This window comes from Eurosta solidaginis, chromosome 2 (genome assembly GCF_040869045.1).
Source record: "Eurosta solidaginis isolate ZX-2024a chromosome 2, ASM4086904v1, whole genome shotgun sequence".
Classification (NCBI taxonomy): domain Eukaryota; kingdom Metazoa; phylum Arthropoda; class Insecta; order Diptera; family Tephritidae; genus Eurosta; species Eurosta solidaginis.
This window is the reverse complement of record NC_090320.1, coordinates 50754811-50772887: the sequence shown is the minus strand read 5'-3', so window position 1 is coordinate 50772887 and position 18077 is coordinate 50754811. Positions and strand designations below refer to the sequence as shown.

The following is an 18077-nucleotide window of genomic DNA, read 5'->3' as shown; positions in this document are numbered from 1 at the left end:
TCAGCCGCAGCTTAAACCGCGACAACTTCCCCTTTGAAGCCGTTACTGTATTCTCTAGAGGGGAAGATTGAGATTAGTCCTATGTACGGGCAGTTATCGACGGGGTTTACATCGACTTCAACCGGTTATAGCTAATGCTTGCTCTGCTAGCGGTTGAAGTTATTAGCTGGTACCAAATGAAGAATACAATTTTAAAAACTGTATACTGTTATAATTCCTTTTACAACTTTTTGGCGAAAAAATTCCGATTAGCTCCAATAAAATTTTGGACTATTTTTAAAAAATGTTTAAACTATTATATATTTCTTTAAACTATTCACAATAACAACTGGTCCGAAGGTCTCGCGTTTAAGGGGGCTTAGAATATACCCACGGCAGAGGGGACTAAAATACCTAAATCATTCGATTCATTCAATTGTCAACCTCACCTACCCGTGGCGAGTCCTGTTTCTTTGTCAGCCGAGGCTCTGGCGACCCCAAGAAAGTTTAATGGGGCAAAATCAATCGTTCCCGAGATGATCGGGCTTGCAACTCAATGGTCCTTGTTACCAGAACGTACCGGATCTATGTCCGATATAGTACATCGATAACACTCCCGTAAACCTTCGGGGAGTGGATTTATCGCTACAACTAGGTACAACAACAACAAAAACTATTGGTTCGAAGATAGTTCTTCGATGGCTTCGATGGTTGAGTAATAACTTTGCGCCATATATCATAATAGGATCTTTTCCAAATATTGCAGAAGATCGAACATTATTAAAAGTCTGCAGACTAGGTAAGGCAATTTTTCACTTAAGACAAGTTTCACCTTGTTTCTGGCCCCTAAAAATATGCTTTCAAAAATATAATTACCATTAAAATTTTTAGTTTTACCATTTAGTCAAAATAAACGTCAAACTGCCAAAATACAATCGAATTCTCCATCTTTTCAATATTCAAACTATTTTTTAGTTTTAAACCAATTTCAAATTTAGATTAATTTTTCTGCATTTTTTTCTTTTGTTTTAGCACATTGACACACTGTTCACTTCATTGCACAAACTCGCACATTATTATTATTATTTTTTTTTTTTTTTTCAAATAAAATTCATATTTATATGCATGTATGTAGCTATTAAAACTCAGCTTAGTGCACTTACAATACAAACATTGCCATTAAAATAATTAATTTCCAATAAAATTTGTATTGCTCACACAAAAACGTCAACAACTTAAAAATACACGAAAACCGATTAAAAATGTTAGACGTAAATTATTTGTATTTTCCTCACTACATCACGAAAAACACACTCCGTAAACGAAATAAACCAAATACAACAACATTCAACACGTTCAAAGTCCGCGCAATGACTGTTCTATACAGTTTGTGAGCATCCATAACAAATATTCGCTGTGCATGACAAAACCTGTGCAAACAATCGTGCTTACAGAGTAAACGTACACACACACACACATCCAACGCAACACTGAGCTATATTAACTTCTCTTAACTTCGGGGTGGTGACTGGTGGGTGAAATGTTATGGGAGCGATATGAGCAACTTTGGAAAATAAATACAACCAAATTTTGTTTATTATATTGAAATGGTGAGCGAAGTTGTGTATACCGTTAAAATGTTGTAATGCAACCATTGAGCGCATGCAGTAGTGAGAAGATTGTTGCCACTCAGTGAGGAGTTTTTGTAGACTCATAATAGCCATTGTTGGTAGTTTTATTTATTTGCTTTGCGACAGCTTATAACATCCGGATTCAATGAGTCTGTTTGTTTTTTACTGTAAAAGTAAAAGTGTTGTGGTACCTACACATAATGTTCGACACTTTACAGCCCCCACGCTTAGGTCCACGTCTTTCCCGCTAGGTCCCGCATGTGCAACTCTTGCTATCTCTACATCTTTCCCAATCTGATTGGGACGTCTACGAAGAAAACTTCGAGGGTTGCGCCCTTTTTAGCTAGCTCAGCCGCTTTTTCATTTCCATCAAATCCTATATGCCCTGGAACCCAATATAGATGTATGTTTCTCCCTTTCCAGATTCTTTCCAGGGATTGCATACACTCTAGCACACTTTATGATGTTGTGCCATGTTTCAAACCTACATCGGAAGTTCGGACATTTCGAAGTCGACATAAAGGCTCTGCTTTATTCCTAATTGAGCGCACCTGTACGGTATTGCATTTACATACATATTTCATTTTTGATTTCCCTCAGTAAGTGGCGGGTAGGAAGCCATTTGTAAAACAGATAGTTATTATATAGGTTTTATTAAGTCTAGTTTTTTTAAGCGAAAACCCCTCTAGGGGTGGGATATTCATTCATTTATTTATTTATATATGTTCTGAAAAACTTACGCCGATTGGGAGCACCAAGGGAGGTAAAGTCTTTCCCCAAGAAATACTTTATAATACTAATAATACTATCTTCACATCTGTGTAAAGCTCATACAGCTCATCATTATACCTCCTTCGGTACTTGCTATTACCATCACGTACAGGACCATAAATCTTCCGCAGAGCTTTTTACTCGGATACCTCAAAATCAATCTCATGGACATAGTTCCGAGCCATGGCAGATAATGCGGCAGTTACTCACTTACGTACGTACCAAAAACGTGTCAGCTCACACGACCTATCTTATGAGTGTGCAATGTAAACGAAAACTGACCGACGTGCAACGCCCGTACGTCGTAACGTACGTAGCCCGGAACGTAGAAATGAAAATAATTTTGATTTTTTCCGTAAGAACGTGTCAGCTGATCGCTCTGTCACTAGACAGAGTTGCCTAGTCAACTTTTGTGCGCTAATTTTTGACCGATTGCAGTTTTATGCAAAAACAACTAATTAAAGTTTGAAAAATTGTGAAAATAATTCGAAATAATTATGTAAAAGTGCAGATTATAAATTTCTAATCTATTTATATTAATTTGATATTAGTTCCAGCCTTTTACAACATCAAAAATTAAATTGGAAAAAGTTGAGGTTTCCATAAGCTTGATGCATGCATGGTCAATGAAAACAGTGCTTATCTGTAAACAATACACACACAAATATGTTATGTACGTGTACACAGACGCGCACATTGATTCCTAAGAGCTTGAGGGTTCGGTCAAACGTGTTTCGTACGACAAACGTCCATACGTACGGCACACGTCGGTGCATACTTGCAGCTTAAGATGAGCGACTTTTGGTGATTTTTATTCGCCGAGATAGCACTTTACTTTTCAATTGCCAACTCTTTTCAAAGTAGCACTTATTTTTGCAGTTAATGCTATATCCGAAATAGACAAAGTCTCAAATTTATATCCATCAGTAGTGATATGGCTGTCAAAGTGAGAATAAGTCGATTCTTTCTTGAACGACAGCAAGTATAACGTTTTGTCCTCCCAGACCCACTTTTTTGCCTTTTTGGTATGAATAGGAACCCAAGAGGAAGTGACTGAAAAAGCTAGCCCTTTCTGATTGTGTTACTTTCAGCTCTTACGACTTATGAGAGACTGAAGCTATTGGATAATGGAACTGTATAGACTTATTCGATCCACAAAGCATCTTTGCAAAATAGTAAATAAAAAATATTAGTCAATGCAAAAACACGAAAAATAGTCGTATAAGATTATAATATAAAAACCAGCTATGAATTCATGATTTGATAGAAGTTTTAATGATATTATTTCCATTTTTCTGCTTTTCCCCTCTACTAGTAATTGAAGTTTGTTTCTTAAGTCTTTTGTTTTAAGCCGGATTAAATTTTGTAAACTTGCATAAGGAAGACTATATTTTCGACGATATTACGGGATAATATCCCCTTCGTTATTTCAAATCAGTCATTAATAATTTAACTTTATTTCAGCTCCTAAGTGGCAGCTCCACTCTCAATAAAATTTTCTTTAAAAGAGCATAAGATTGCCAGTGGAAACTGAGAGTATTTGAATGAGGCAAAACTTTTGTTTACTTCTACTGCGTCCATGCAACATGAGAAATAAAATAAACAAAACGGAAACAGACAGCCGGCTGCCAGAAAAACCGGTACGCCGGTACGTATACTCATAGTACAATTTGTAGATGGAGCTGATATGAGAGTTATTGGGAGTGCGTTGTGGAGTTGAGAATATTGCTGTGGTGTTAATGGTGTATTTTTTTTAAGCTGCAACACAACATGTTTGACGCAGCATGGAACCAAATGAAAATATTTCGCAAATTAAGTTTATATAGTAGAGGATAATTAACTCTAAGATTGCTGAGGTAATTATGTCGGATACAAACTTGTTTCAATCACAATTTACAAAAAACTGACTTCGAAGTTGATTCGACATTACCATTGCAGCTACAGAGCAATCAGGCCCTAAATGACTGAGAGTAGCATCATACGAGAAATCTTAAAGAATGCACATGAAGCTTAATACCATTGAGGAATACTCACGAAATCCATTAGAATTGGAGATGTATGAAACAAGGGCACTTCCTGTCGTGCATTTCTTCAACTTGATGCTGAAGAAGAAAATTTCAGGCAGCAAATATTACCTCATAAGAATCCAAAAAAAACATATTTGAGAGATCAGTGAAATGAACTATTTAGTATTCCAATTTTTTTATCAACCCTCGATTATTCCTTATCTGCAGTTTCAATACCTAAGACTTCGCAAACCATTATCACTCTAAACCAACACAATTTCCATAAAATACACATTACTCATATTTTGAAGCACCCTTGAATTCTCAATAAGAATTCTCAAGTGCAGGGAATTCCTTTAGCAACCAACAAAGGCAAAGCAACATTTCTGCAAACCAGTAAAGTACGAATGGCGACGGCAACAGCACAGTCAGTCAGCCCATCATAATCATACATTGGCGATGTTGCAACTAGAGGTGGCTGCTGAATTTAATATAGAATCCCGACCGAAGCTGGCGCGACTTTTAATTCTTAGGTACCAAAATGCCCTTAATAGCAATACAACATTAGAAAACTAAACAATGTACAACTGACGGTCTGTGCAGAGGTAACCGAAGCACTTGAATCGTCCCCAACATATTAGTTAAATGTTATCCTTAACCAGCTGCCATTGGATCGGCACATGCGCCTTACAGCTACTAACTCTGCAATCAAACTCAGGGATTATAGATACTGGAACGAGAAGCAGTATGGCCACAGCGGTATCCTAAGAACTCTAAACGATATAAATTCGCCAAAAGATTATCTATCGCCTACATTGAACGTCGACAAGAACTTTAAGGTTGGGTGGTCAGGCGACATGGTATGTAAAGAGGGTGTCATCCCACTTCACTTACACGTCCAAGATGAACGGTTATTGGTGCAGGGATCTTTTCCGAACAGCTAAAGGCATTACGCTCAATGCGTGTTTCAAACTCAGCTAGTATCATTCAAGCAGAGTTTCTAGGAATAGAAAAGGCCTGTTGCTTCCTATTGGCGAACTCTGTAACCGGTCGACAGGTGAGCATATTCTCAGATAGCCAAGCAGCGCTCATGGCATTGGATTCACCGAATACATCTTCCAAAGCCGTCGAAAACTGTTAGAAGGTGATGCGAAATACAGCAACTACAGCGTCCATTACTCTCATGTGGGTACCAGGTCATATACAGCAATGACAATGCGGATAAATTAGAAAAGGTCGGTACATTGTTAGACGTCACTGCGACAGTCGCGGTACTTTCATGGCGTACGTGAATAAAACCAATAGAATTTGGAAAGACCACAACCAAAAAGATAATTTAGTAAAATTGTCTAGCGAAGAATGATTTAGGATGAGAGCCAAAATTGCAGGACACTGACCATTGGGCCTACACGCAGAAAGAATGGGAGACCCATTCAACGATTTGTGGAGGAGTTACAACCTAGAACACTATAAGGAAATGGTCACCCACTTCCTCTGCGAATGACCTGCCCTGGCAAATAGCAGGCACCTAACTCTAGGCGGCTTCGTGCTGTCTGATCTAAGAGAGGTATCAAAATGCTTCATAAGTGACATCCAAAGGACTAGAAAATGGTTCGGAAAAAAGGAAGGGAACTACACAGTTATTTAATAAACATGATAACAAATTTATTTCAGGAGAAAGTGCATCAAACTGGCACCTTAAACGCTACGGTCGACTAGCACAGCATCCAACCAATGTAAGCAATATATTTTATTTGACATATTTACGAATTGTTTTTTTGAGTTTTAACAAACATGCGTGCATACATATTGCTTCGTTGCTCGTTAAGCGACGACTAAGCCACTATCACTACGATGATTTTACTCTTACCAACAGAGCCACAGTTTCAAATTTGCTGACCACTGATTTACAGGATCAGGTCACATAGTATAGAAATAGTCCTGAAGGTCATATGTGTCCCGATATCACCCGCTCTTCTCTAGTTGCAACATCATCAGCTGCATAAGTGGCATTGCTTTGCGTATGCGGTTATTTACCTTCTCTCGAGGGAGTGCCTATGCGCCAATCATATATGTATGCACGTAAGTATATATAACTAAGAATTTTACGCACTTTTTTGCTTCACAAGTGTTGCACAAGCAGCAACAGCATTCGCAACAACAACAAAAAGCAATAACAAAAAAACGCTTTTGCTATGAGCATTTCATACACAGTCACAGTTTGATGCAATTTTTCAACGCCAACAAGGATTTTGCCACACAAACAAACCTGCGAGGCGAGTCTAAGGTGGTATGAGGTGGTATGAGGTGGCATGAGGTGGCAGTGTTGCAAGTGAAAACATATTTACATATTCGCGTAAATTACTACATACATTTGTATATGGATACACAAATATCTAACCATCACATTTTGGAGTCTTTGGCCGCACAGTAGACTTGCCATCACTGATTCTCTGCCTTTTTGTATCCAAGCCACCTTATCTGCCTTCTAAGTAGCTTTTTGGCTGATGTTTTTGGTTTAAAAATAGCCATGCATTTGATGTACGCGCACAAGTGTAAGCGTTAAGTTTACTGTTTGTTCTCCTCCCATTTTCCGCATCTTTGCATGGAAAAAGATTCATAGACAACCGAACGCACTTATGGACGGATGGATGGATGGACGCATAACCAGCCGTGTTGCTTTTTGCTTAGGTGAGACAGAGGTTAATTTGCAACTACTTAGATGTGTTGTGATGTTTTGCGGAAATGTTTGGAAAATTAATTAGAATGTACATGGAAATGGAAAATATCTAAATGGAAAATGACATATGTAAATATTATGCATATGGATTTAGTAATATCTGGGTATGGATATATTGAGATACTGCAGAGAAGTGCAAAGAAAACAAAAGCAAAAGATTGGCAGACTTTGGAGGCTCGTAGATTTAAATCCAGGATGATGACTTTTCAGTTAGCCAAGTACTATAACCTCACAGAACACAAGATATTAATGGGGAAAAAAGAAGAGGTGTTTGTGTTTTTGGAGCCTATGCGAATTAACGCATCAGCCCTTGAGTCTTAAAAGTCACGCACTTGGATATATCAAGAAAGCATCTCTAATATATTCCGCCATACTTGATTTGACTAGTCTCGGACGGTGGAATCATAATCATGATGCTTATAGCAATAAATATGCCGCCAAACACCGGCTGGCTTCAGCTATGGGCTTAGAATCGTATTTTACTTTATAACAACCTTTTTTGGCACGGCTGATTACTTGCAGTAAACAGAACAACACGAAAACATCTGATTGCTTCTGATCTACCAAGGGACATCTTTTGGATACATTTAAGGTTTATGGGAAACCCAGCGCAACTAAAATCATTACTTGAAACAAGTACATCTTGATATCCAATGCACGCTAATGATTTAGTCTCAGATGGCGGTGTGATGAAATCTCTATAAATTATTGAATCTAAAATCTTCGCTTGGTTCCTAGATCGTGGAATTTTGATGATAATGAAGCAATAACAAGTCTAAGAAATTATTTGCTTATATCGTATGTATCTAACTTAAGCCGCAGTGAATGATCTGCACCCGTACCAGCTTTAGACTATCGAGCGATCTATAGCCTATAGGCATATTACCATATAAGGGCGTAATATGGTAACCTTCCATCAACAAACTAAACTATATTTAAAAGCCAAATAAAGTACAACTAGCAGCCTACGGAGTGGTGGCATGAGCACTTAGATCTTGTCTAATTGACGCACTAGACGTGATCATTAACCAATTGTCTTTCCACTTTCCATATGAGACACCCTAGACGGCGGTAAGATTTCGTGAGTCTGACTATTGCAAGTAGGTGCAGTATGGGCACAGTGGTACGTCTACAGGCGCCAATATCAGATTACCACACTCTTTGAGTTTCGACAGCAGTTACAAACCGAAGTTCCTTTCATGAAGGGATCGTAGGGAAGCATAAAAGAGGATAGTGGAAATCTCCGTCTTCAGCGAAGGGTTCAAAATATACTGCGGCATAAAAGCTTGTGTTTTTTCTGCCTGCTTTAAAGTCTCCCTTGTAGTCCGTCTTGCCGACTTGGCTACTAGACTTCTCGATGGAAGTACTGGATAATACCCCAGTGGGTACAAATAGCGCTTGAGAACACTTGTTGGAGAACTCAGCGTAGGGGTGAAAGGTATGCATTTACTCATCCAGCAACTAACTCTATCGAATCGCATCGTACAAGGCTGTTAGTAACTACAAGAAGATATTTAGTGTAGCAGAAAAACCACCCTGTGTGCTACTTGTATCTGGATCTTGTATAGCTCGTAGAACATAACAACTAATCAACCATAGCCTGCAAGGTTCAGTAATGCTAAAAATAAGATCTTCGGAGTGAAGAAAATGCATGTTTTATAACCGGTATATTAGGTTAGGTTAGTGGCTAACGGTGCGAGCACCAGTGCACTTAGTCTCATATATGTTCCGTTCGGATCCACGTGAATCTCTCCCCTACTCAAACCAACAGGTCGATTTAGCAAGCGTCAGGAATTTCTCAGGGTCCAACTTAGCCAGATCACAAAGATCGTCAAAAAAGGGAGATCCCAGAGATTTCTACCCATTGTGTCAAAGCGCAGGACAATTGCACAGAAAATCCTTGACTCTTTCTATCTCCTCTTCGTGTTTGCAGCTCCTGCAATAATCATTATAGGGAGCACTCAGCCGTTGTGCATGCCTCCCGATTTGCTATGTGGCCGCTTATAAGTCCAACCACCAGATATATGTCCCCCCCTTCCAAGAAGAAGCGGACTTGACGAGCGTCTCGCGTACCATTCAGACAGGTAAGTCTCAACAAAAAAATTCAAAAGAGGGTTCACAATCGTTTTATGAAGTTTGTTTATGGCCTCAAGAGGCAGCTAGTTTATTAAGAAACATCTCACAAAGGGGAAGATGAAAGCAAAGTCCTTGGAGAAACACCAGCAGAACTCAAAGCGAAACAAGACAGGATATTATATTCATAAAGCCTGTATCTGCAGCGCAAAATCTATTGACCATCCATTCATCGAATTTCTTTGCTATACTTTCAGTTTGAACATACTCAGTCAATTTGTTTTTATGATCTGCACTTCAACTAAATTAATGCGTAATTGTCTTTTCTGATCACAAGCATACCAAACTTCTCTTTAAGTTTCAACACATATTATGTATTTTCGATAAACCTGTTGAGAATTGTGAATAAACGGAATACTTGAATAAAAAATATATGTATAAACCTCTTTTTGACTTTCGTGTCTGTCCCACCCACTCTCCATCACCTTCCCCATTTTTAAAGTCTCGATTTGTCAGCGAATCACACAAACCAGGCCAACTGACGCAAATCAACTTTTTTGCTTGCAATAATTTAGTTGTCACTTATAAAGCAATTAAATTGCAATTGATAATAATTTGCTAATAGCAAATAATCATGGTCAGAAAAGCATAGAAATTACAATAACTCTATTCATAAAGTAAATTTAGCATTTGATACGTCAATCATTTAATCAGCGTCTTTAATTTCCGCTAAATTGTACATACAGCATCATACTCAGACACGCCCAGTTCAACAAGCAAAACTTCAAGTTAGCAGTTATCGATGGAACGTTTTGAAAACAGCCTAACTCGTTTTCTTAAATTTGTTTTATTCACAGTTCAAGCCTTGGCTTCCATCATTCACATTTTTTAAGAAGATACGCTGTTCTGCCTCTCAATCGAAGTCTCTTACTCTGAGTTTGTCCGCCGGGTCTCAATAATAACTAGATTACTCAAACCCTATACATAGATTTTAAAGCGCCAGCTGAATCCGTTGTCAAAAACTCAGAATAATGTATCGATTTGTTTTAGGTGTGTTATCAACGAGGTATAGACGAGTTATCGATTTGTTATCGACGTATTATAAATTTGCCATCGATAAAACAGCTTTTCGATGAAATATCAACTTTTATCAACAAGTAATCGGTTTTTTATCAGAAAGTTATCAGTATACTAAAGAAAAGTTGTCTATTCTTCATCGAAATATTGCCGGTATGTTATCATAAAGTTATTGATTTGTTAATAACTAGTTATCGATTTGTTATCAAAGTGTTACCAATTCGTTATCGGCGTGTTATAGATTTCTTATCCAAAAGTTATCACGAAAAAATAAGTCAGCGATATGTAGTTGAAAAGTTATCAATAAAATATCGAAAAGCTATTTGTTATTTATCGAAAAATTATCAATATTTTATCAAAAAATTATCGATTTGTTATTAAAAGCTATCAATTTGTTATCGGCGTGTTACCAATTGGTTAACGGCATGCCATCATCTTATTATCGAAAAATTATCGATTTGATATTGAAAATGTATAAAATTTTTATCGGAGTTTCACCTATTTGTAATCAACGTGTCATCGATTTGCTATCTAGGGGTCATCGCTTTGTTTCGTTAAGATATCTATAACCCATCGACAACAAGCTGATAAGAAACCAATAAAAAGCCGATAGCGCGGTGATGATAAGTCATTAATAAACTGATAACTCGACGATAATAATTCGCTATTGGTAATAAACCGGAAATAAAACCATAAGTTCTTGGCAAAGTTTGCTACGACGAAGATGCTCTCAAAAAATTCGAATTAGTTGATTTCTTGTAAAGATACCTCTGTTGTTGTTGGTACTCACGTCTTTTTCAATTTTATCGACTACAAATAAAAGTTTATAACCATGACTTAATTCACTTTCGCAATCTGCAACTTCCCTATACGGTCACTCACTCACTTGATCATGATAATGAATTGCTATTCAATTGCCCGCTAAACAAGCTGTAGTAATCCGCTTAGACGTCCAACGCCAAGTCTTTGAAAGCACTCGCCATGACTTCAAGTACACATCATGACTTTAAATGGAGTTATTTCTCCTTTCCATACTCTTACTTTGTAATTAATGTGATCACTTTGTTGGACAAATGTAACTAATAAGTAAGTGCGCAAGTGCGTCGTATTCTTTCAGAGAATATTGAAGCGTTTGTGTGGTTGATTGTGCGCATTCCCATAAATGGGCAACGTATGGAATACTGAACTTGACTTGCAGATTCTTAAACTTCATTTCATATTAAAAACGGCTGGTTTTTATTACAAATATGGTTTGCTAGTTGTTGCACTGCTTTTCACTGGCATGCGAAAAGTGAAAAGGTGATAATTAAGAAAAGTATATTATGTAATGATATTACAGGCTAAGTCATAGCGTTCTAGGAAGTGTTGCGACTGCAAGAGCTTCGATTGATTCTTTGGATGTGCTTGCACCACAGAAAGGATTGCGTTATTAGATGAAATATGCTAGAGAACCCCAAAAATTGTGGTTCTGGTATTAGGCGCCGCTCGACAAGAGCAATGTCGACTTCCTCTAAAAGCAGACAGTGCTGAATATCTTGAAAATTTTTAGTATGTAGTAAGCGCACTTAAGAAAGCGTGGAAGAGTCGAGGCCTCGCCTCCATACAACGTAGCTTTAGCTGAAATGACATCTTTAACTCATGCCTTTATTTAATCCCTCTTAAATTTATTGTGACGGCCTCTTGGCGGCCGCCGTGGTATTTCTGCCATGAAAAGTTTTCAGTGAAAACTCATCTGCCTTGCAGATGCCGTTCGGAGTCGGCATAAAACATGTAGATCCTGTCCGGCCAATTTGTAGGGAAAATCAAGAGGAGCACGACACAAGTTGGAAGAGAAGCTCGGCCTTAGATCTCTTCGGAGGTTTTCGCGCCTTACATTTATTTGTATTTTATTTTATTTTCTGAGAGTCCTAAACTTTACGTGCACTTTAGGGTGTTCAAAAGGACATGTTCTGTTAGAATCATATAAGACCCCAGAATATCAAGTAGAACTCATCTCAAAAATTAACTAAAAATGAAACAACATTTAACAAAGCAACGCGAATGCTATGGGCCAACGCGCGGTGAAGAGTGTGTCAGTGCTCGGACTTCTACCTCCAAATTGGAAAAATCGGCCCAGTAAATCAGTTGTTTTGCTCTAACAAAGTTAGAGTTTTTCATTTTATATATTGTTAAGAAAAGAAAAAGATAACGCTGAGCGGAAATCTGAGCAATAACTTATATATGTAGCTCTATGTAGAGACAGATTGCCAGAGATATCACCTTTGCAGGTCTCCTTACAAGTTATGTTCCTAGTAGAAGTTATGTATGATTCGTAGGAGAATACCGTATCGTTTTCAAGCTCAAGTTTCAAAAATTTTTCAAGATTCACAACATACTGGAAAAGAAATTTCGATTTTTAAATATAAAAACCAGTCTTCCATTCATTTTCTTTATGCTGAGCTCTTTCAGAACTCTACATCAGATAGCATAACTGATGTGGGTTCAAATCAAATTAATTAAAGACACTTCAATAGGAAGTACTTTCTGTAGGTCCTGCGTAGACAATGAGAAGGAATAATCAATAAAACGTCTTACTTGCCAATGCTTCGCTCTGATTATTGTCAAACAAAGCTGTTTTGATGATCTAGCTTAAAACAAGCTAAGCTTAAGCTGGCAAATTTATGAATGTAAGTCCATACGTGACGGTTTTAATGATTTCATAGATTTTTCTGATAAAAAGTTTAATACCTATGATATTGTGATGAATATTAACAGTTTCGATACGTCACTATACGGCTAGTAATAAATGCTAGGCAACAAAATCGGCAAGGCAAGCTACGAAATAGAAAACAGCCACACATACACAGCAATAGAGAGCGCATATGACTCAAACATATACACACATATACACAAAAGTTAACAGCCACATGAGATGCAGAACCAAGAAATAAATAAGCAACTATTCGAGAAGGCTTTTCGCGAGCAGTCTAGACCCTGCGAGAAATAGACGAACAAGGCAAACTGTGAGTATAAGGGAGGAGCAATCTAAGTGATGGTTAGTCAGTTTGATTTTAAAACGTTGTCAGTGAAGTACGCGGGTAATTTAATTGTGAATTACTACTACCATAGTAATGTTGCGAATAAAGAACATTTTGCTATATTGCTGTATTATCAAATCGAAAATTTCTTAAATTCGCAACAATATCGATACACCCTTTATAAAGTACATGTGTATTTTTGTATACACGCAATCAAACAAACTTAAGTGCTTACGTATATATATGAAAATTGCACTTTTGATAATCTCTAACGAATTCAATTTTGTTTACTTTCCATTTCAAACATAGTCTACGCCAATATTTGCATTAAAATATTTTTTTCAGCATCCTTGTGGCGGCTGCACAGCACATTAATGTGGTGGAGAAAGTGAAGTGCAGAAAAAAAGCGAAAAAATGCCGGATATTAAATGCAAGAACACGCTCAATTTGTATGTACTTGGCAGTGAAAATAATGAAACTACTACCAAAAATAGTAGTGTGAGCATAAAGAGGCATCTCTGATATAGTATTTGAGCTTGTTTATACACCGTAGTCCCATAAAGCCTTTTCAACTCTTTGGAGGGGGTGAATGAGGGCTGTAAATGACACTCTAGTTGTATTTATATTAGCTCTGTATGACCTAGCACATTTCTAAATTGATCATATTCTACGGTTAATTTTTAAAAGGTCAAATTTGTTTAGTGGGGTGCAAGCCTTGAAAGGTTTAAGGGGCAGGAGATGACCAACAATGAATTGGTCTGTAATATGTAACTTTAACTCGACATTCACGACACATGCCGCTCTAAACCAATGCAGGCCAAAACTTAATCGATTTTCTTTGACGCTGTTCAAACACAGACATTTTTTTTATTGATGCTCGCCGTATGGTGGAACTCAGAACGCAAGCGTAAGGGGTAAGTGTAAGACTAAGCGTAGTCTTAGATAAAAAAAAAACATAAATGTAAGGCGCGATAACCTCCGAAGAGATCTAAGGCCGAGCTTCTCTTCCAATTTGCGTCGTGCTCCTCTTGATTTTCCCTACAAATTGGCCGGACGGGACCTACATGTTTTATGCCGACTCCGCATAGCAGATGAGTTTTCACTGAGAGCTTTTCATGGCTGAAATACACCCGGAGCGCTTGCCAAACACTGCCGAGGGGCGACCCCGCTTACAAAAATTTTCTTCTAATTTAAAAACCTTATTTCTAAAATTTTGATGTTGCTTTGCCCGGGGTGCGAACCCAGGGCATACGGTGTGGTAGGCGGAGCACGCTACCATCACACCACGGTGGTGATAGTGGTATTTATATTATTTAGATCTAACTATTGTGCTTAATTTTTCAGCCTATTGTTGTATGTGCAGGCTTTTAATATATTTAAGTATTTGTTCAGGATTTTTACTCTATATCCCGAAGGGATTAAGAGTCACGCCACTGAGATGGGAGAGTCTCTGCCTAGCGAAAGAGACATATTCACAGAATATGTAAACCGGCGTTTCATTCTTCAGCTCAAAAATGTGACAGATTTGTGTGTCAGATAGATTTAACTTACTTAGATGATATCGTAGACTACAACGTCCCGTGAAGTAAGCAGTGAGTGTTCGTAGATTCTCTCTGTTTAGATTTATTGAGTTTGGCTGGTACTCTCGATGCTGGGAATACCCCGCAAAAATCGTTGGATCATGTGGTCCACTGGAGTACTTACCATTATACTCCACTGTAATGCAGCAATGAACCAACTCATGTTTCTACACGAACATATTGTAAGCCGATCATTGCTCGTTTTTAACGATTGTAATCACTACACGATGTTTATTGGACTGTGGGTACTCCATGGATTACTCTGATGTAATGCGGAGCTGGGACATCGCAATGTTAATTGGACCATATTTTTTGTATGAATTGTGGTTAATTTTGGAACACTCGGTTGGTCCATAGCGAGTACTCCATACATGCTTGCATGGAGTACTCGCGATTTTTGCAGGGTATAAACAAATTTGGCAACAATCCAGTGTTGCCTGAGGTGCTTGTTTCCCAGTTACTTACTTACTTAATTGGCGCTTAACCGTCTAAACGGTTTCCCAGTTACTTATAGTTTTCCTAGTGTGTGCCTTTGTGGTCCGATTTACATTTTGTTCCAATTTTCGCATGTCGCGTATACTACGGACACACATGGAAAGCGAAAGAAAAATGTTTGGCATGCGACCCTTGGAAATGGCACGTTTTGCTTTGGTTAAATAATTTGAAGGGTGCAAATGCTTATTTGAGCAGTGAATTATGAACACCATCTTCTTGATTATTTAATACCTTTTCCCCCACAGGACGAATGTTGAACTAAACTTTAAAGAACTTCACAACCCCTTTCAAGGCCAAATTATGTCCAGCATAACAAATGAAAACTACCGCCATACTCAATATTTATATTAAACAACTTTCATTATAAACTGAAAATTAATTTATGCCAACTGGACTTCTTTCATAAATGCTTCTTTATTTGTGTGCTTGTTTGTTTGAGTTAATGAGAAAAGAGATTAACATTTTTTAATCAAGCACAGCATCAACAAAGCAGACGACAGACTTCGTCAATGCCTTGACGTATGAATGAACAAATTGGACGTTATTTTCACACCTTCCGCGCTAGACTGCTATCAAAATAGTATTTACAACTAAATTACAATAATAAACTTGTATAAATTTTGTATGAAATACACAAGGGAGTTAATTATAAATAAATATGTACGTTAAGAATTTAATGAATAATAAAGTAGTAGATTAAATACTTATTATAGTTAACTTATGCAGGGCTGCAATTTTGTGCGCTTTTGTTTATATAATCTTAGAGTTCAAAGCAAAATTTCAACATAAATAAGAAACTAATGCAGGAAAGTGTTCCCTTGAGTATTTTTACTTTTTTTGTGCGCTTTTCTCAAACTTCATTTCACGTATAATTCTTTTAGGTTCCCAACATTTCTGCTCATATTTTCACGCCCACTACATAAGTCAAGCAAAGTTCTTGTTGTTATTTATTTGTTCTGCTATACAAAAAAAAAAAAACAAAAAACAAAAACAAACAGTGTAATTGTTTCATATGTAGTACTGTTAGTTTGAGCAGTTGGTGTAATGTCCCTTCATCCGTAAAATAAGAGCGAAACACATAAGTGTGGACGACATTTGTGCACAAAGCTCATTTAATTTACTACTTTGCCGTCTAAGATACATACTTACCAAGGGATGGTATAGTAGCAGAACAGTGGTGCACTCGAGAACTTCGTAGAGCTTTGGGAAACTATTGGGCGTTCCCTACATTTCATGTGAGCGCAGCGACAAACTCTCAGTAAAGTAAGCAGTCAATCAGTTTTGGCTTGTACTTCAAGCAGTTAATTCTATACTCAAACATTCTCCATGTAAACACATACTAATACAAAACAAGTAAGGAAGGTTAAGTTCGGCTGTAACAGAACATTACATACTCAGTTGAGAGCTATGGTGACAACATAAGGTAAAATAACCATGTAGGAAAATGAACCGGGGGAAACCCTGGAATGTGTTTGTATGACATGTGTATCAAATGAAAGGCATTAAAGAGTATTTTAAAAGGGAGTAATCCTTAGTTCCATAGGTGGACGCCGTTTCGAGATATCTCCATAAAGGTAGACCAGGGGTGACCCTAGAATTTGTTTGTACAATATGGGTATCAAAAAAAAGGTGCTAATGAGTATTTCAAAAGGGAGTGATCCTTAGTTCCATAGGTGGACGCCGTTTCGAGATATCGCCATAAAGGTGGACCAGGAGTGACCCTAGAATTTGTTTGTACGATATGGGTATTAAATTAAAGGTATTAATGAGGGTTTTAAAAGGGAGTGGTGGTAGTTGTATAGGTGGTCGCTTTTTCGAGATATCGCCATAAAGGTGGACCATGGGTAACTCTAGAATGCGTTTGTACAATATGGGTATCAAACGAAAGGTGTTAATGAGTATTTTAAAAGGGAGTGGGCCTTAGTTCCATAGGTGGATGCCGTTTCGAAATATCTCCATAAAGGTGGACCAGGGGTGACTCTAGAATGTGTTTGTACGATATGGGTATCAAATTAAAGGTACTAATGAGGGTTTTAAAAGGGAGTGGTGGTAGTTGTATAGGTGGTCGCCTTTTCGAGATATCGCCATAAAGGTGGACCAGGGGTGACTCTAGAATACGTTTGAACAATATGGATATCAAACGAAAGGTGTTAATGAGTATGTTAAAAGGGAGTGGGCCTTAGTTCTATAGGTGGATGCCTTTTCGAGGTATCGCAATAAAGGTGGACCAGGGGTGACTCTAGACTTTGTTTTTACGATATTGGTATCAAATTGAAGGTATTAATGAGAGTTTTAAAAGGGAGTGGTGGTAGTTGTATATGTGAAGGCGTTTTCCAGATATCGACCAAAATGTGGACCAGGGTGACCCAGAACATCATCTGTTGGATACCGCTAATTTATTTATATATGTAATATCTGCCAAGATTTCAAGGGTTTTATATTTCGCTCTGCAGAACTTTTTCATTTTCTACTACTTAATATGGTAGGTGTCACAACCATTTTACAACGTTTTTTCTAAAGTTATATTTCGCGTCAATAAACCAATCCAATTACCATGTTTCATCCCTTTTTTCATATTTGGTATAGAATTATGGCATTTTTTTCATTTTTCGTAATTTTCGATATCGAAAAAGTGGGCGTGGTCATAGTCGAATTTCGTTCATTTTTTATACCAAGATAAAGTGCGTTCAGATAAGTACGTGAACTAA

General features: G+C 37.6%; 1 protein-coding gene across 10 annotated transcripts in view; it reads right to left on the bottom strand.

Annotated features, from left to right (window-relative positions):
* The window catches only part of sick (sickie), a 1191762-nt gene that overhangs the window by 651588 nt on the left and 522097 nt on the right, over nucleotides 1–18077 (bottom strand). For 2 of the 10 annotated variants that reach the window (XM_067765307.1, XM_067765317.1), the window contains exon 1: nucleotides 856–1304. The exons of 7 other annotated variants lie outside the window; for them this stretch is intronic. The gene's annotated coding sequence lies outside the window, so the exon portion shown is untranslated. Of the gene's footprint in view, nucleotides 1–855; nucleotides 1305–18077 lie in introns of those variants that run through there. One more of the 10 variants, XM_067765308.1, reaches the window with a different exon arrangement.